At 38.7% G+C, this 20,475-nt stretch overlaps 1 long non-coding RNA gene across 1 annotated transcript; it reads left to right on the forward strand.

Moving 5' to 3' along the window:
- The first annotated feature begins 18 nt into the window (after window positions 1-18).
- On the forward strand, window positions 19-20,267 carry LOC143405119 (uncharacterized). Its single transcript, XR_013091972.1, has 3 exons — window positions 19-131; window positions 7,581-7,753; window positions 20,114-20,267. It is a non-coding gene; the product is annotated as an uncharacterized LOC143405119 (long non-coding RNA).
- The last annotated feature ends 208 nt before the right edge of the window (window positions 20,268-20,475 follow it).

The following is a 20,475-nucleotide window of genomic DNA, read 5'->3' on the forward strand; positions in this document are numbered from 1 at the left end:
CATTCCAGACAGAAACCAGCACAAGCAAAGGCACAGAATCTTGGAATGAGCTGGAAGTCTGAGAAACTGTGAGTGTCCAGATCAACTGGAGTTTATAGTACCCCATAGGAGTAGAGGCAAAGTCTTGATAAGTGAGTAGAAATACATAATTTTATTTTCTTTGTATGCTAAGACAAAAGCCTATATTTTATTTTGTAAATTGGAATCAGTAGTGAAAAAAATTCATTAGTGATTTTCTTTTAGTCAAAATGATAATATGACCAGCAAGAGAGGGACAGTATTAGGAAGATAGTTAGTGTCAGAAAGACACTTAATCTACTTTAATTGCATTTTGTAGAAATACCATTTCAGTACAATCCTGCTGCAGATAGGTATTATAATTATTAAATAACCTGAGTATAAATCTTCAACATTGTACCCAGCATGTAGTTGATTCTCAAAAAAATTCCCTTTCCCCTTGTTATATGAACCCCAGCTACACCAGGGCTGGGGGTGTAGCTCAGTGGTACAGCACTTGCCAGCATGCATAAACTACAAAAAGAAAACAAATAAGTTATCTCTCAGGGTTGAGTGGAAGATAGACTGGAACATATGGATAGATAGGAGGGACACAGGGACCAGGAAAGAGGTCAGTCTAACAGATGAAGAGTGTGGATTTGGGTATAGTGTTGGGAATTATAAAGAAAGAATTAAAAGACACTCTCTTTAGAGGTGAAATCTACTGAATTTCATAACTGTTGGGAGTAGCCAAGAGAGAGAGAGAAAAGGAACATGGCACTGAGATTTTCAAACTTAAGAAGCTTGAAACACCTTCTCTTTTAGGCTCCATGTTCAGTGTTGTGGATGAATAAGACATTTTTTCTTCCTTGAGGTTCCTGAAATTTACTAGGGAGACAATTACTTATATAGACAAATGTGATATTAAAAACCATGTTGGTATCAGCATCAACATTTGTAGTTTTTTTCCAAATGGGAAGAATAGTTTACTTTGGATACTTGACTGAAATGTTAAATTGTGTGAACACTATCAGATCCCAGCACTGATTCTTGGCTCTGAGTTTCTTGGATCAGGTTTTCATCCTTTATATAATAGTATATATAATATAAAGGCTGATACATAGATATAGATATACATATATCTATACATATATAGATATACATATCTATGTAGATAGATATGTATCAGTACAAATTTTTAAGTTCTGAATATATTTAGAGGCACCTTATTAAGTTTTTTTATTTATATATGACAGCAGAATGCATTATAATTCTTATTACACATATAGAGCACAATTTTTCATATCTCTGGTTATATACATAGTATATTCACACCAATTCGTGTCTTCATAACTATACTTGGGATAATAATGATCATCACTTTTCACCATCATTAATAACCTCATGCCCCCTCCTTTCCCCTCCAACCCCTCTGCCCTATCTAGAGTTCCTCTATTGCTCCCATGCTCCCTCTCCCTATTTTTCTATGAATCAGCTTCCTTATATCAAAGAAAACATTCGGCATTTGTTTTTTTTGGATTGGCTAACTTCATTTAGCATTGTCTTTTTTAACTCCATCCATTTACATGCAAATGCCATGATTTTATTCTCTTTTATTGCTGAATAATATTTCATTTATTGCTGAGTAATAATTGTGTATATATGCCACATTTTTTTTATCCATTCATCTATTGAAGGGCATCTAGGTTGGTTCTACAGTTTAGCTAATGTGAATTGTGCCGCTATAAACATTGATGTGGCTGTGTCCCTGTAGTATGCTGTTTTTAAGTCCTTTGGTTTTAGACCGAGAAGAGAGATAGCTGGGTCAAATGGTGGTTCCATTCCCAATTTTCCAAGAAATCTCCATGCTGCTTTCCATATTGGCTGCACCAGTTTGCAGTCCCACCAGCAGTGTATGAGTGTACCTTTTTCCCCACATCCTTGCCACGATTTCATCTTATTAAGATTTAACAGAACACTTTTATTCCTTGCATGCAATGCCTTGTAATTGCAAATTTCAGCAGATATCTATTCTTCAAATGACACGAGATTGACAAGAAATGGAAAGAACCGTTGAACATAATGAAAAAGAAAAGGCTCACTTACAGTGACATATACAGAAATGAGACATTTCCAGAGAAGTAGTCAGTTTTCGTGATTATTAATTTTTTTCCTTCTACACTGACTAAGAAATAGCATTTCAGTTAATTGTAGCTTCTCTAGCAGCATGGTTTATATCACTGGGACACATGTACCCCGAGTACAACTCTTACTATTAACCCTTTGATGTGGTCAAGTTGTTTCAGTTTCTTCATATTTTTTTTTTGCTTGTCACCCAGAAAAGGAAGTCATTTTCTCTAAATTTGTCATCTTTTCTACTCAGTTTTTGACCCATCTGAATACATGTTCCCTTTATATATCTTTGCCCTCTGAACCAAGGGAAGAAGTTACATTTGGATCTTATTTAAAATGCTCATCAAAGCTTCAATTCCTTTTGGAAATTCTTTAAGAAGCACATAAGGCTTGGGAGACTGAAGCAAGGGGATTGCGAGTTCAAAGCCAGCCTCAGCAATTTAGCAAGGCTCTAAGCAACTTAGGAACACCATGTCTCTGAATAAAATATATAAAAGACATGGGGAAGTGGCTCAGTGGTTAAGTGTGTCCCTGGGTTCAATCCCCAGGACACCCCCGCCCCCAAAAATAAAAAGAAGTGAAGAGAGGTCAGAGGTTACAAGGAAGTGGGTAAACTGTTTTAATTAGGAAGAATATGGGGGAAAGAACACACAGTAAAAGGAGATAAGGAAGAAGTGGGGCCCATGGAAATAAAAGTCATAAAGGAGGCATCAAAGCTTAGATGTGGGGTATTAAATGTGTGTGTTTCTTTAAGAAGATGACAGTTTTAAAAATCTATGCCAGTGACAGGGTATTCATATATGACTGTCAACCAATTGCCATGATAGCCCATAAAGAAAGCAAGGTGGGACAGTTATCTATTTCTCAGAGGAATAAACACTTAAGGCTCAGATACAATTTATAGTAAAAAGAAAAGTCTGTGATAAAGATGGATGATTGAGATATCAGGAGGGGGACTCTGGGAATGTTCTATTTCTTTACTTGGTTGGTGATCAAGTCTTTGTTTAATGACAGTTCCTTGAGTAGCACAGTAATATTTGGGGTGCTTTTGTATACAGATGTGATCGTTAAATTAAAAATAAAAGGGCAATAAAGAATGACTTTTTAGCTTACCAAACTCTGTTTTGTTTTGCAAGCACATCACAGATTGCCTCAATCCCTTAGTCGACTCTCTAAAGAGATCTGATGTTTTTCTTCTCATGCAAGTCAACTGAAGAAAGTTATTGAGTGTCTCAATCTGTAAGATATAAAAGATAAAGAAAGAGGGTTTTCATGAAGTTCTCAGTGGGGTTAGAGCTATAGTCCAGTTGTAGGCATGGTGTCCTGACAAAATGGTAATCAGGGGTAGCACAGAAGAAGTAGGGAAGGCTTTCTTCACAAGGTGGAGGCTAACCCACCATAAGGGGGGCAGGGAAGAATAGAAATTCTTAGGATTAGACAAAGGAGAATGAAGGGAAGGGGGCGTGGAAATAGGAAGGACAGCAGCATGAACTGGACGTAACTTTCCGATGTTCAGGCATGAACACATGACCAGTGTAACTCCAAGTCATGTACAACCACAAGAATGGAAAGTCACATTCCCATGTGTATAATATGTCAAAATACATTCTACTGTCATGTGTAACTAAAAAGAACAAATAAATTTTTTTTAAAAAACTGGGGCTTAGAGAGATTACTTAACATATCCAAGGTCACACAGCTAGGATGTGACTGAGCTGGAACTGGCCCATTTGGGGTGTGATGCTAGAGCGTGAAGTCTTCACCACAATATCCCAGGGCCACCGGCCTCAGTACACAGGCCAAAACAAGAACCTCAGCAGTGCTCTGTAGACCACAGACTCACTCACTGATTCAGTCTGTATTCTGAGTACCTGCTGTATGTCCTCACTGAGGCAGGCACTGAGGAAGCACAAGGAATACTACAGAAGTTTCCCCATCCCGGCGGAGTGATTGTCTTAGAGAAGAAAACAGAAGTGAGCAGCCAATCACAATGGAGATGAGCAGCACGGTACTGATGGAGAAGCCAGCCAATTTGGGAATTTGGAAATCCCTGTCTGAAGAAGTGAGGGTGACCCTGTGGCCAAGTAGAGTGAATGGCAGGCCCCCTTTAAGGAGTGATATGGGGCCTTAGGTAGCAGCGGTGATGCCAGTCTCTCAGACATTGCCTCAGCTGCAAAGAGGTGCCTTATCAAGGCCCCACCTTTCCCCCCACTGCAGACCAAGGTCACACCCTTCCTCCCACAGGCAGGCCAAGGTCACACCCTTCTCCCAAGCGCAGGCCACCTCAGATGGGCTATTTTGGTTTCAGAGCACCCTGTGCAGTTGGCCCAGACTGTCAGTCTTGCATCTCAGCTTGATTTCTCCCTCTTCCCAATCCTACTTCCGCCCCTCCTTTCCATGGGTGTTGACTCAAGAGCACTCCCTAGTAAACATCCGGAACACGAAACCCTGCCTCAGTCTGCTTCCTGGAGAACCCAAACTGCGTTACAGCATGAAAAGCCTTGATGAGTGAGAGCATAGGAGGCATTCAGAGTGGCTGAGGATGGAGCCAGATGAGCTGAAAAGGGAGACGAGGGTAAAGTCACGAGGTATCTGGCCAGGGATGCTAAGGATTTTTCCTCAGGGCAGTAGCCAGTAGGGAGCCACAGTAGGATTTTAAGCAGGAGTGACTTGCTCAGATTTGCAGTTTCAAAATATTACTTTGGCTGCAGCGTGAAAATAACGGATTGCAGGGATGCCCTGAACACTTAACTCGTATCTTTCAAAAACTGTTTTTCTTGTAGATATTAATGGCAAGATAAAGGTACTAAACTATCTTTTCTGTCCTTAAATCATTGCTTTTCATTTCCTTTTCTCTTATCAATAAAAGCTACTAAATCTGCTCCATGGTTTATGCAGCTCCAGGCCTGGGAGATATTATCTAGCATTATCTGGCATTAGCTTTTTGAGACACCCTAGGAAATAGTGCTTCGTGAGGACTTGGGAAGCTATTTGTTCTGGAGTGATGAAAAGCAAAACTGAACAGTGTTACTGGAAAAGTTGAAGATGATAAGTCACAAGAGACTTGACCTCTAGATGTAACATCAAAAGAAGGAGCCATCCTCCTGATAATCTCACATCTGTGGTTTCTGTTTTCTCTATTTTCCACCCTCATACCCAGATAGGTGTAATGTGTACTAATTATATTGGCACAGATCATTTGGACAAGAATAACTTGATAATCAAGATTAGAATTTTGTTAGAACGGGTTGAGGTATAACTGACACACGACAAGCTGACCGTATTTAAAGCGTACAATTTTGAGAACATTTTGTGTGTGTATGCATCTGTGAAACCATCACTAACAATCCAGACGACAAATATTTCCAGCACCCCAAAAGTCTCATTGTGTCCCTTTGTAACCTCTTCCTGCCTTACTTCCTTGCCCTCTCCTCCAGGAAATTATCCATTCATTTTCTCTCTCTGTCGAGTACTTAGCAATTATCTAGAACTTCATATAAATATAACTACACAATGCATACATTTTTGTGTCTGACTTCTTTCACCCAGCACAATTATTTTGGAAACTAGATGTAAAATGTTCAATTGGATATTATTTTATATAAGTGGTCAAACTTGTTCACATAAGAAATGTTGCATTTATATGCTACCATACATGATAAACATCAACTGGGAAAGTAATACCTATTTTTTTTCAGCATAATTATTCATTGTGCCTCAGACTGAAATTTTGATGTAGTGATCAAAACAATTTGCCTTTGAAATTACAAACCAAACCAAGTGATTTGTGATTTTCATGAGCAAGTCTATATTTAAGGGAACACAAGACATTTGGTAAAAGACTCTCCTCACCAAAATATGTGGCCAAATAACTGAGATTAAAAGCTAAAGAATGGCTCTTAATAGGTATAGAAGCTAGATGACAACAGATAATAAGCTGAATTTCTCTAAAATAACAAATTATACTATAAGACCACCCCCCACACATACACATACCTGCTCCCTGCCCCCTCTTACACACACACACACACACACACACACACACACACAAACTCATGCATGAAAAAGCAATACATTTTTTTCTTTCAGAAATTGCTTTTAGCCCACATTAGTTCAGCTATTGCTTTAATTTACCCCCACATTAACTTTTCTTATATATCTAAAGAGGATGAAAACTAATAATACTTAAAAAAATCATGTACTATCCAATTGTGCCTATAAAAATGCAACCTCTAGGTGAGGTCACAAAATCACATCTTATAGCTTTTTAAAAGATTATTTCACAGGTAGTGCTGTGATATGTACTGAAGAGGCACTCATTATATATTTCCTAAGCAAATAACAAAGCCTTCAGCTCTTTGACAGCATTTTCTCCAATACTGTGTCATCTCATCCCACTATGCTGGATAAACCAATGTTATCTCTTCCTTCAAGACATAACACTTTTAATCTGGTTATTTTTGTGTGTGTGAAGTTCATTAGTATATTTTCCTTTTAATGTGTGCTCCTTTATACATTCATATTTTAATTCCATTCCACATAATGCAGACCTTTTCCTATTATGTCGGTGGATATTTCCAGCTCTTGGTTTCTGACCTACTGTTACACACATTTAACTAACATGGTCCTAAGAGAGGCCACCTTTTAACCTCCCAGTCCCACAGGGGCTAGCACCATACACCTTCACAATGGATTAAACCCCACGGATCATTTCCTTGACAAGAATGATACAATGTGTAAATTTTCACATTGTGCCTTCACTAACCACAACTGCTTTCTTTTATGCGTGCCAACTCCCACACATCACAAGAATGGAATTCTGTTATCTTGTACTGCCTGGGAATACTCAGGCAGCTGGGGGATTTGTATGGGTTATGGCTCAAGTTGTCTTTTTCTTGTCAAATGTTTTGTCTCATTTTCACACTCATGGTGATGTTTTTAAAGATTCTTTCTGTGTATTTTATCTTGGATCTGATTATTTTTCAGAGAATTTTAAAAAATTAAGCCTTTAGTACAGTAACAAGAGAATCCCATTTATCACAAACCTCTGAGGGTATGTATCTGCATGCAAGGTCTCATCTATTTGAGAAATGTTCCAGGATCATTTGAAATTTTCACATGGAAAAAATAGCAACAGTAAAATTAACTTTGATTTCCAGATAAATATGTATGCTGTATTTATCCTGAATAGGATATAAATGGTGCTGGTTTTCTTCTAGAAGCTTTAATATTAATTTTATTGCAAACAAAGAAATTCAAAGAAAGGAAATTGAAAACTTAATTCTTCCTGGGATTTTTTTTTTCTTAGAGTGTTCTCAGAGGTTATAGCTAAGAAACAATAGAGCTTAGTGCCCAGAAATGATAACAACAGGGTATAATGTTTAAATATCAGTTAGACCAAGATAATGATATAGCTCGTGTTTTTTTTTTTTTTTTTTTAATATTTCAAGGGAAACCCTGACTGAGTCTCTTCTACATCAACAACTGCAAAGGCCCTAGGGCATCTTGTTGAGTCTTCCTGTCTCCTCCACACTACAGAGATGGGCTACAGAAGCACCTGCATCCTTCCAGGGTCTTCTCCAAGTACACAAGCCTGCTCTTCAGTATGACATCCTTTTCCATGGTATTAAATAGTTCCTTATGTGTATTAAGTAATTCCTGATAGAAAAACCGATAAGTCAGTACTGTGTATATAAACTGAATTTCCCAGCTTTGCTTAGAACATGGTGCTCTCTAGAGGAATGGAAAGTCAATTTAAAACAATAAATAGGGAAAGCAGAAAGAGTAAACAAAATGTGGAAGGGTGTGGCTCGTTCTGACGAGTGACCAGGCAGCTTCCTTTGAGCCCTTTAAAGAATACTGTTTTTTTTTTTTTTTAAATGTTCTTTCCTATTAATTCTTTGTTTTTTCACAATCCATTACATATTTATTCTTACATGCTTACAGAAAAGGAACTTCCTGAAAAAACATAATTAAAAGTAAAAATAATGGATAACTTGAATAAAAACTGTCTTAAAGTTATTTTCAAACTAAAAGCATTGACTACTAAGAAACTTCAAGCATAGTTCAAGGATGACAAAATAGAAAATATAAATATTATTAAAATTTCTGATTTTAATTCTTGACCTTAGGATGATCACAACTGTTAGAATAACTTCATTCAGAATTAATTAATTTTTTATATCAGAAATATAGTTGTGTCTTCCTCAGATTATGATTGAAACTCCTCTTTCTTTTAGGAGCATACCAGGTAGGAAAGGGCTGTAGGGTAATGTTAATTAAGTTCCTCTCCCTGCTGCTTGTACACACATGCTTTTAAACTCATTGCCAAGTGACTTGGTTTCATGGTTACTAGGCAGTCTTAAGCAAATTATGTCTATTAAAAATATATTTTTTATTTTTAATTGACACCTAGTAATTATGCCCATTTATGGTTCCTATTAGTCCTTAATTGGAAAGTAGACCAATTTTGTTTGTAAAAATGCTGATAAGTCGGTAAAATACAAATACATTGGGGCTTATTTTTAAAAATACAAGAGTCCACTGTGTTATTCCTATAGTCTTAATCTCTGAAAAGGGGCACCTTCCTCTCAATTTTAAAATAACCAACTTATATTCATTTCATATCCATATGGATTTTTAATCTACAAATGATACTATTAAACTAGAATCTTGCTGCATTGTATGAAATATAAATTGATTTCTTTCATTAAGAGTAACTTAAATTTATAATAGAATAATGTTACAATTTGAAAATCTCTTAACATGCTTCATATAGTCAGCACCATGAACACACTGACTGTTGGTCTGTATTATCAGTGTTTTCTAAGTTAAATGTACATTCCATAGCAGCAGTACACATCATACTTTTGTCTTTTCCCTATAGCCCCCAACTTGAGTTATGTACAAAAGTAATGCTCAATACATATGCAATTAATTGAGTTATGTGACTCTGAGAGGTCAGTTGTGAGCTGACAGACCTCAGATACAGGGCAGTAGAAATTCATGCTCAATGGAAAGAACGTGGAGAATCTTGAAATGAAATCCTTGCTCAGAAACATACTAGCAATGTGACCATGAGCAAATTACTCAGTTTCTCTGAGCTTCAGTTCCATTAACAGAACAAAAATAATATTAATATACCTTTGGATTCTGGCAAAGATTAAAAGTATGTGACTTAAAGTGGCTTGTGTGAGGCTGGCTGTGGCCCTGACCCTGGATTCATGATACTTTTCCCACTTAACATATGAGGAGAACAAAGGTCATTGCTGATGTTAGCCATGCATGGTCACACAGCCATGAAGTGCCAGAGGCAGGTTCCCACTCTGGCTTCTTTTGACTTTGAGTGCAGTATTAACCTTTGCTGTATTGCAATTGCTTTTTAGAAAGGTGATTCTCAGGGTGGAAAATGAGTAAGAGGGAGACAAAAATGAAGGCAGGATAACATGGCCTGCCCCACAGGAAACCCCGTGTTTGTATACAACCGTACATGACTGCTCAACCTGACCACGTGTGCTGTAGTCAGACATTTTCTAGTCTATTCCATTTTATTTCATGTTTTAAAAATTCTGATTGCAGCAGGCTGGGAGATGGGGCCTGGGAGGTGTTGGGGTGAGTGGGACATCCACTAATCTTAGTTGTAGAGCTCCCCACTTTCTGAAGCCTGGTTCTCCTCATGTGGGCATGTTCCTCGCCCTGGGAACTGTCCTGGGAATGCAATGCTCACAAAGACTGGGAAGATGGAAGTTGGTGAGAGCTGCTGATGGAGCAACTCGGAATGACTCCTATTCAGATTCAGGAGTGACTGCAGGAAGGAGAAAGCTGTGAGGGAGAGGTGGTTACTAGACTTGTTGACACTGAGGAAAACTCCATCGTATCCAGAAAGCTTAGCTCCTGACCAGGATCACAGAACCAAAGAATCAAACTGTACTGACCAAACTAAAATGAATACCTGACCACTATTTCAAGTCCAAGAGGGCTGCTAGAGACAATAAGGAGAAAAGGAGGATTCAAGGTCAAGATCTTAGGGCAGGAGGCATGAGGGGTCTGAGCAACGTAGAGCACCTTAGAAACAGACTAAATTCCTTCACCATCATGAGATATATGTGAGATATATGTAAATAACATTAAAGTGAACTGCTACTGCATTTGACAGTACTGCTCACTGGTACTATTCATATAAACTTTCCACTCTGGTTAAGCGTATGGTGCAGGGCAGGCTTGTGTTTTCTCCCTTGTTGAAAATATTTTCAGAATTGACCTTTACAAAAACAGGAAAAGCTGCCAGTAAATGTCTCCATGTTGCTGCTAGCTTTGGTCCTGCTACTTTTTGGATTTTATATGTAAGTTTAAGATTTTGGGGGGATGAGTCATACTGGGAATTGAACCCAGGGGTTCTCTACTACTGAACTATATCCCCAGTTCTTTTTTTTTTAATTCTTTTTTTTTATTAGTTGCTCAAGACAATACAATGATCTTGACATATCATATATTTGATTCAAATGGGGTATGAATTCTTATTTTTCCACGTGTACAGATTGCAGGATCACATTGGTTATACAGCCACATTTATACATACAGCCATACCAGTGTCTGTTGTATTCTGCTGCCCTTATTATTATTATTTTTAATTTTGAGACTGGGTCTTGCTAGATTGCTGTGTGTGGCTTGAAACTTGTGATTTTCCTGCCTTAGCCTCTGGAGTCGCTGGGATTAGAAGTGTAAGCCACCACACTCAGCCAAGAGTCTTTTAAAAGCTTGTTATGATTCACAAAAGTGATTTGACACTTTGCTAATGGGTTCAGACCCATGTTTTCAAAAATTCCTAATTAGGTGACTGTTAGTCCTCGTGAGAGGTGATGATAGGTGTAAATAAAAACGTAGCAGAGAAAATGGGATAAATAGATGTGACAATTATTTGAGAGGTAGACTCATCTTTAAGTTTTTTTGAAGGGAACAGAGAATGAGGAGGTTCCCAGATTGGGGTGGCTTGTTACCATTCATGAATAGGGAACACTGAAGGAAGAGCAATTTTGATGGAGAATGGCTTCTACTTTGAGAATGCCGAGTGTGTGAGGCTCAGAGACATCCAGATGGATGTGTCTAGTGAGCACAAGTTTGAGCTGAGGATGAGGGGAGAAATCTGAGCTGCAGGTACAGACTCTTCAGCTGAGTCGATGGTAGTTGAAGTCAGGGTGATGGATGAGTACCTGGGAGAGAAGTGGGGAGAGTGGGTCAAAAGTGGAACCCTGAGAATGAGTCTCAGGAAAGGCAGAAGAAGGAGGAGGGCAGACAGAGAGACCCCCCAAAAGGTAGAAGATAAAAGATAAGAGCCTTCTAAAAATGCTTGTAGCTCCCAGTGCTCATGATAACATGCCCTGGGATGCAGCAGGGTGTGGATGGAGGAAGGTGGGGGGGCAGTAATGTAGAAGGGGGCAGGTGTGAGAGGTTGTCCCAAGACTAGGCAGGTCTACCTCTGCAGGCAGGTTTCTTCCTCTGTAAAACAAGAGGGTTGAGCTAAATGGTTTCTAAAGTGTTTAATTGGGAGCAAAGAGGAGATGGATGGAGAATATGGGAAGACAAGAAAATTCCCCATTCATTCGTTTATTCAACAAACATTGACTGAGCTCCTATGATGTTCAGCTACTGTTTTAATCACAGGGGCATACTGATGGATCCGATGGATTATGAAAGCAGTCACTGTAGCAGGGGAAGATGGCCAGAAACAAATAAATAACTTATAAGCACTATGAAAACCAAAACAGGCAATGGGGGAAATAGTAATTTGGGACAGTCTTTTAGTATCTATGTGAAGTTGGATGAAGCGAGGATGTTCTAACATGTGGCTTACTGGAAAGAGGGACTGCCAGTGCTGATGTCTGTACCAGAGTGACGTGGTAATTCTGAGAAATGGTAGGAAGGGAAAAATCAAGTACAGCCACGCAAGGAGAGAGTTATGTATGATGAATTATTAGTGGAAGACAGACCTGCTTGGGCCTTATTGGTGGTGAGAAGAGCTTTGGAATTCTTTGCAATTGGGAAGCTGTTGGAGGACGTTGAACAGCTGAATGGCTTGATCTGAATTACATGTATTTTTACATACTTTTTATATAAACTGAATCCAGGGTCACTTTACCACTGAGCTACATTTCCAGTCTCTGTGTGTGTGTGTGTGTGTGTGTGTGTGTGTGTTACTGGAGACTGAACCCAGTGGTGTCTAACCACTGCGACACGCCCCCCCCCCCGTCCTTTTTATTTATTTATTTATTTATTTTGAGACAGAGTTGCACAAGGTGACTTAGTGCATCACTAAGTTTCTTACTGCTTCAAGCTTGCAATCCTCCTGCTTCAGCCTCCCGAGTCACTGAGATTACCGGCATGCACCACCACACTGGGTTCCTCAGTCCCTCCTAGTTTTTCATTTTGAGACAGGATCTTGCTAAGTTGCTGCAGGTCTCCATAAGTTGCTGAGGTTGGCCTCAACCTTGCAATCCTCCTGCCTCAGCCTCCCAAGCCACTGGCATTAGAGGTGTGCACCACCATTCCAGTATGTTTGTATTTTTGAAAGTTTACTTTGGTAGCAGTGTAGAGCATAGTAAAAAATAAAATAGGGAATCTTGGTAGGTATCAATGGTTTCAGTAACCCAGGTGGGGGAAGATGAGGGTTGGCTCATCTCACCTTCCCATTATTATAATGAAATACTCAAGGTAATTAACTTATAAAGAGAAAAGGTTCAGGGGCTGAGGATGTGGCTCAGTGAGAGAATGCTTTCCTGGCATGTGTGAAGTCTTGGGGTTGATTCCCAGCGTTGAGATAGATAGATAGATAGATAGATAGATAGATAGATAGACAGACAGATAGATAGATAGATCGATGGATGAAAGAGGCAGGGGGAGGAAAAGATTTATTGTACTTATGATTCTGGAGTTTCTAGTTGAAGATCAAGTGGCCCTGTTGCTTTGGGTCTCTGGTGAGAATGAGACACCTTGGTGGGAGCACATAGTGAAACAAAAATGCTCTCCTCATAAGCCAGGGAGCAGAGTAAATTAACAGAAAGAGGAAGAAACTAGGGTCTCACTAGTCCCTCATTAGGTACACCTTCAGGGACATAAGGACCTCCCACCAGACCCCAGCCTTTAGAGGTTCTACCACTTACCAATAGCACCACCCCAGAGAACAAGCCTCTACCACATGGATAGTTGTGTGACACTTATTGAAACCATAGTAGAGGTAGTACTAACTACCTTAACTGAGCACCTACTATAGCCAGTCCTAATGCCAAGTATTCTATATGTGTTAACATCATTTCTACAACCAGTCCTGTGAGGTAGGTGCCATTATTACATTTATTTTACATAGGAGGAAACTGACACAGAGTGGTAAAATAACTCAGCCAGAATGACTTAGGTAGTAAGTGTTAGAGCTACAATTCAGACCTAAGAATTCTGCCTCAAGAGCTTACCTATTTAATATCTATGCTAGATAAAATCAGGATATATTCTGAAGATGACAAACTTTGATGTACTCAATTAGGGTTTGAAGGAAAGGATCAGAATTAAGGAAGACTCCTAAGGCATCTGTGTGACATTTACTAAAATGAAGAAGAATGGGCAAGAGAGCAGAGATTTAAAAAAAAATTCTGCTTAGAGGGCTAGGGATGTAGCTCAGTGGTAGAGCACTTGCCTAGCATGTGCAAGGTCCTGGGTTCGATTCTCAGTATTCCCAGTACTGGAAAGAAAAAAAATCTGCTTAGGACATATTAAGTTCAAGATGCCTCTTAGCCACATAGAGACCTTAGCAGGCACTCCAAGCTCTTTAATACCTGAAAATAGGCAGCTCTGTTTGAATATAAAGTGGAAACAATGCAGCATTATATTAGGGAACTATTCTGTTGGGATCAATGTCTATCAGCCTTTTCACATGTTCTTAGTTAAATGTCATTTCCATTTGGGGAACTGAGTGGAATGATTTGCTAACATGGCAACAGCCAAGTATCTAAATCAGCCAGAATCTCACTTTTATCAGTAGTCAGAGCAAATTTTTGAAAGCTCCCAGAATCTTGTCATTTTAGATCTGATGCAGGAGCACCACATACCTGTGACCCTTAACTATCTAGAATTTCAGAGGCCAAATTCTCCCAGCTTAGAGAATTAAAGCTAACTTTGATGTTACCTCCGTGCCAGTAGGTCACCGAACATTGCTTGCATAACACAGGATTACACAACCCCAAACCTGCACAGACTTACAAAATACTGTCCCCTTGTCCCCACTGACCCTGACTTCAGTATTTGACTTTTTACTTCATCTGACCTCAGATAATACAGCTCTTTTGGGCAGGCTTTCAACTTAAGATTCATTCACTTCTTCTTGCCTGATCAAACTTGCCCTGATACTAACTGCACACAGCTGGAAGTCTACTGAGTACTTTGTGCAAGACACTGTGCTGGAAATACTCTCTCTTGATTAGCCCGGTGGCTCCACAGGTGAATATGTTTTTAGCACTCTTTATACATATAGATATTTCAATTTGCAAAAAAATCTTAATATTTTATAAAAGGATATTTCTGGCATCAGAGAATTAATCTACCCATTTTCCTGAACTCTTTGCTGCTCTCCTTTTTTGAAATATTCTCCACTACCTTTAAGTGAATCTTTTTTTTTTTTTTTTTTTTTTTTGGTACCAGGAATTGAACCCAGGGGTGTTTTACCACTGAACTACATCCCCAGTCCATTTTATTATTTTTATTTTGAAACAGCGGTCTAGCCAAGTTACTTATTAAATTGCTGAAACTGGCCTTCAACTTGCTATCCGTCTGCCTCAGCCTCCAGAGTTACTGCAATTACAGGCATGAGCCACTTTACCTGGCTTCTCCACCATATTTAAAGGCACGACCCTGGTTCTCTTGCTTCTCCCGGTGACCTCCTCTGTCTCTCCCTCGTTTCCCTAATCGCCAATATCCTCAAAGTTACCTGTTCCTCAAGACTCTCATCACTCTCCTCCTTTTCTGCATGTCCTATCAAGCAACTGTATCCACACCTACATTTTCCATATATTTTTCACTGCAGATGACTCTAGGACAGAGTTTCAAATGACTGATGTTTGTTTTGCTCAGATGCCTACCTAGAGATTCAATCTCAAAATGTCTTAAAATAAACCTGTTGCCGTTGCTAAGTAACCTTTCTGGTGGTTTTTCTGTTTCCCAAAAATGGCATTATTTTATAAAAATTTAATCCTGAAAACATCGAAGTAGCCTGTACATTTTTTTTATCTACACTTCCTGCTAATCTTTTGACCTTTTTTTAAAACAATTAACTTAATGTTCTATCTCTTACCCCCAGTCTGTGCTTTTCCTCCATTTTCCCCTATTACCCATTAGCCAAGTCTTCATTCTCTTACACTGACCAGTTAAAATTCCCCAAGGAAGCTCACTTAAATCCACTTTTATACTGCTACTAAAAAATTCTTCCTAAGCCTGGGTTTCTCTTCTACTCAAAAATCCTTCAGTACTTCTCATTTACATAAAGAAATAAAGCTAACTGACAACACAGCATTCAAGGCACTTGAATGCACTAAATCCAATCTACCTCTCCAAGTTTCCATAATATCATTCTCTTTCCAGTAAGCTGTGACCAATCAAACTCACCCACTTGCTCTTTCCTAAAACTTTTCTGTTTTCCTCCCCCACTTCTGCTTACACTGCTCACCTGGATTAGCTACTCCCATCAAAACCCTACCCACCCCCAAGGTCCAATCAAATTCAAGTCAGAGTAGCCAGAAATGAGGGAAAAGGACTTTTGCAAGAGATTGGGCAACTCTACATGTACTTTGCATACCCTAAAATACTTAGTGGGGTGAGTCAAGAGAACTAGGTTTGCAATCAGTATTTGGGGAAATGCCATTTAAATGTAGATATACCTCCTTTTACATCTCCAGCTGAGTGTTAACATTTCTTTTTTAGAATTTTTTACCTGTTAAAATTATGTTTAATTCATGAATACATTTTCATTATAAAGAAGAAATCAAATATTTTATGAAAAGCTAAAGAACTTGAACATCTCCAGTTCAATTCTCTATGGAGAGAATCGTTCTCAGTATGTCATGTACATCTTTCCACACCTTTCTCTGAGCATTTGAGCTCCTATATAAATAAGTAGTTGCATGCACAAATTATGAATTAGCATGTATCTTGTGAGAAGAACACTGAATTCCAAACTTAAAGCCAATTTACATATGGGTACAAAATATTTATAATCACCATCATTCTTTTAAATAACATTTTAATTATGTAGATTCTTCTTAAAAATATGAAATTAAGGAGCACTTATTCTGCCACATAATTTTGTGTTTCAGGCAAGTTTTTAAATTCTTAAACCACGAGGCACCTGCTGTTATCATCTTGATAGAAGTAAGGTGTGTATCTAGGGTCACACTCCCAGTTAATGAGCGGAAGATCTGGGATTCTTATCTAGGAAGGCTGGCTCCAAAGCTTATAATCTTAAATGTGTGGCTCTGCTGTCCATTATCCTATCCACTCAGACAGGCTACTTACCTGTGACTATTTCTGTGGCTTCTGCCCAAATCTTCATGGCCTCTCTGCCATGGTGGGGTAGTCGCTCCATCCCTGGGCTCTGATCTTCCTCACTGCTTAGCCACTTCTGATGATGGGAGGTAGTGCTTATCTGAGTCCTCAGCTGAACTAAATTGAGAAGGAGAAGAGCCTGAATTGAGACAAGTATTTGTTGATAGCCATCCTTCCCAATAAGTGTAAGCTCTCTGAGAGCTAGGACCGTGCATCTTTTGTCCATCACATCTCCCAGACCCAGCACATGGTAAGCAGGCAACAGGTTCACGTGGAAATGAATTGCCACAGGTGACAACTGAGTTTTTGAGTTAGTCTTTTCCCCATCCATCCCAACAATTAAGGGGTATTTGTGGAAGTCACAGAGGGAAGGAAGGACTGCAGAGAAAAAGCTAAACTGACTTTTTTTCTCTTTTTTCTTCCTCCTCTTCCTTCTCCTTTTTTTTTTTTTTTTTTTTTTTTTTTTGCAGTACTGGAGATTGAACCTAGCAGTACTCTAATGCTAAGCTAAATCCCCAGCCCTTTTAAATTTTCAAGACAGGGTCTCACTAAGTTGCACAGGCTGGCTTTGAACTTGTGTTAGATCCTCCTACCTCAGTCTCCCTGCTAGGATTACAGGCATATATTACCAGAACTAGCTTCTCTGTGAATAGTTTTATTAAGACCATCACCACACTAACTGAGATTGTTGGTGATGTTTTTGGTACCTTCATGACAGGCTGAGCAACTTGAGAACAACAGTCATATGCTTCCTTAAATTTCTGTCCCCCAGATTTACCAAGGATTTCTAGGCAGTAGGCAGGCTCATTGAATGGGTCAATAAATGACTCCTGTTGATAAAGTTACTGAAAAGCTGATGAGTCAGGAAAAGGGGAAGATATTAATGACTGATCATTCAAGGAGCTAGTAAACAACTGGTTTCAAGGTTGATTGACCAAATCTTCCTGCCACCCAGACCTTGATATTGTCAAACATTGCTTGTATCAAATGTGTAGAGTCTATATCCCTAGTGAGCAGTTTCTCAATAAGTAATAATATAAGCTGGTTAACTACAAAAGTTATCCTTACTGTCCAGAAGCAATTTTGAGTAATTTAAATTATATTAAAAACATTATTTTACTGATTATCTAACACCTTTTCAAAGAGGAGATGGAAACTTATTCCACCTTTAACACACATTTTAAATACTAATTTTCATCAATTTTAATTTTATCATACGCCATAATGTAGAGTCAGGACCTAAATGTTAAACACCCAAGGCCACCATTAGCTATTTTAAGAAGTAAATTTAAGTTACTTCCAAACTTCTTCTTCCTCTTTGTTTTCCATATACATTGGCTAAATAACTCAAGCCAAAACATGATTTCTTTCTTTTTTTTTAAGAGAGAGAGAGAGAATTTCAATATTTATTTTTCAGTTTTCGGCGGACACAACATCTTTGTTTGTATGTGGTGCTGAGGATCGAACCCGGGCCACATGCATGCCAGGCGAGCGCTCTACCGCTTGAGCCACATCCCCAGGCCCCAAAACATGATTTCTTGACTTGTCCCTTGTCCCCTACATATACAGTTGTCCCTCTGTATTCATTAGAGAGTTGGTTATAAGACCTCCCTCTGATAATAAGATCCTGAGATGCCTAAGTCCTGTATACAAAATAGTGTAGCATTTGCATATAACCTCTGCACATCCTCCACGTACTTTAAATCATTTCTAAATTACTGATAATACCTAATCCAATGTGGGTGCTATGAAAAGTGGTTGTACTGTATTGCTTAGGCAACAATGCAAAAGGAAAATGTCAGTATATGTTCTGTACAGTTGCAATTTTTTTTCCAAACATTTTTGATCTGCCATTGGTTGAATCCTCAGATGCAGAATAGGCAGGTGAGAATTCCCGGTGGTTCTAGTTTCTTACGATCCTTTGCATCTGTTCACCTCCTGTATCCTCATGTGACCCCCTTATTTCAAGCAGGATTTTACTGTCTTTTTTCAGTAAATTCCTGTTTCACCACCCAGCCCCCAACAATGTCACCAGCGTGGTCTCTTAAAAACACAAATCTCAGGGGCCATGGTGCACGCCTATAATCCCAGCTATGTGAGAGACTGAGGCAGGAGGATGTTCAAGTTCAAGGTCAGCCTGGGATTCAGTAAGACCTGCCTCAAAATAAAATAAAAAGGTCTGGGGATGTAGTTCAGTGGTATAGCACCCCTAGTTTCAATTTCTAGTACTACACACACACACACACACACACACACACACACACACACACGTACACACACACACAGCCATAGATCTTATGATATGTCTTAACCGTACCAGAGCTCCTGTGACTTGGAATGCCTTCGGATTCGTTTTTCCCATCCTCTCTGTCAGGCGGGCTCTCCTACATTAACCCTGATTGACTTGACATTTCTCCTGTTTTGTCTAGGACAATTCCATTTTAACTTGTTAGCTCAGCATATTTATTGACAACAACCCTTTGGTCATTCTCAAAAATTCCCAGTGTGTTAGTTGCTACGGCTGCCATAACAAAATGCCACAGAGTATGTGGTTTAAACAACAGAACATTATTTTCTCACAGCTCTGGAGCTGTATGTTCAAGAAAAAGATTTGTTTTCTTTTGAGGCCTCTCTCCTTGGATTTCAGATGGCCTGGTCACCTTCTTGCTACATCCTCACATTGCCTCTCTTGTTCCTTCCTCTTATGGAGAAACCAGTAATAAGGGATTAGGGTCCTAACCTAATGGCCTAATTTTGATGTAATTACCTCTTTACAGGCACAGGCACTTTTTCCTCAGTATCTACTGCAGAACTAGTTGTGGGACCTCCAGCTGATAGTAAATCCTAGGATGCCCAAGTCCTATACATGAAATGATATAGTATTTGCATATAACCTACACATACCCTTCTGCAATGATTTAAATCATCTCTAGATGACTTATGATAACTAACATAATGTGAATGTTATGTGAATAGTCATTATATTGTGAAGGGAATAATGATAAGAAAAATGCCTGCATATGTTCAGTATCAGTACAATTTTCTTTTTGAATATTTTTGATCCCTGGTTGGTTGTATCCGTAGATATGGAGCCCACGGATATTAAGGGATGGCCATATATTAATGTATAATAATTCATTAAATCTAAACTATTGCTTACAAGATTCACACGACATCAAAACATTACTGGGGCAAAATCTTGCTCACAGAAGTAAGGATAATTGCCTTATTCTTCAAACACTGTGATTTTTATCAATGATAGGATTAGGTGCTTTTTAAAAGGTTACAATTGGGGAGAAAAACAAACACTAGGCTTAACTATTTAAAACAACTATGTAAACCTACATTTTATGTGATTTAATCAGTCAACTGTAAATTATTATTATGTTTTGCTTTGAATTAGATCTTCATTTTTTCTTCCTGAAAGAAGAGAATATGGAATTGTTACACTCAACAGACTGCAACAAAAAGCTGATCCATCGCTCTCATCCATCATGGAAGGGAAAAGAGAAAACTGAAACTGGTTATTACACAAAATCAAGTTCACTATTGTAAAATAAAGAGTGTTTTCTATCATCTTGCTCTCTTTCTTTCAAAAGTAATAAATATTATTTTCCTTTTATGCAACTATATCACTGTTATGCCACTCTTGCCTTTATCTTTATATAACAACAGAATGCTACATTTCATTGTATTTAGTGTTTCAAATTACTTTTAAAGAACATCTATTCTGGGGCTGGGGATGTGGCTCAAGTGGTAGCGCGC

The sequence above is a fragment of the Callospermophilus lateralis genome, chromosome 7 (genome assembly GCF_048772815.1).
Source record: "Callospermophilus lateralis isolate mCalLat2 chromosome 7, mCalLat2.hap1, whole genome shotgun sequence".
Classification (NCBI taxonomy): domain Eukaryota; kingdom Metazoa; phylum Chordata; class Mammalia; order Rodentia; family Sciuridae; genus Callospermophilus; species Callospermophilus lateralis.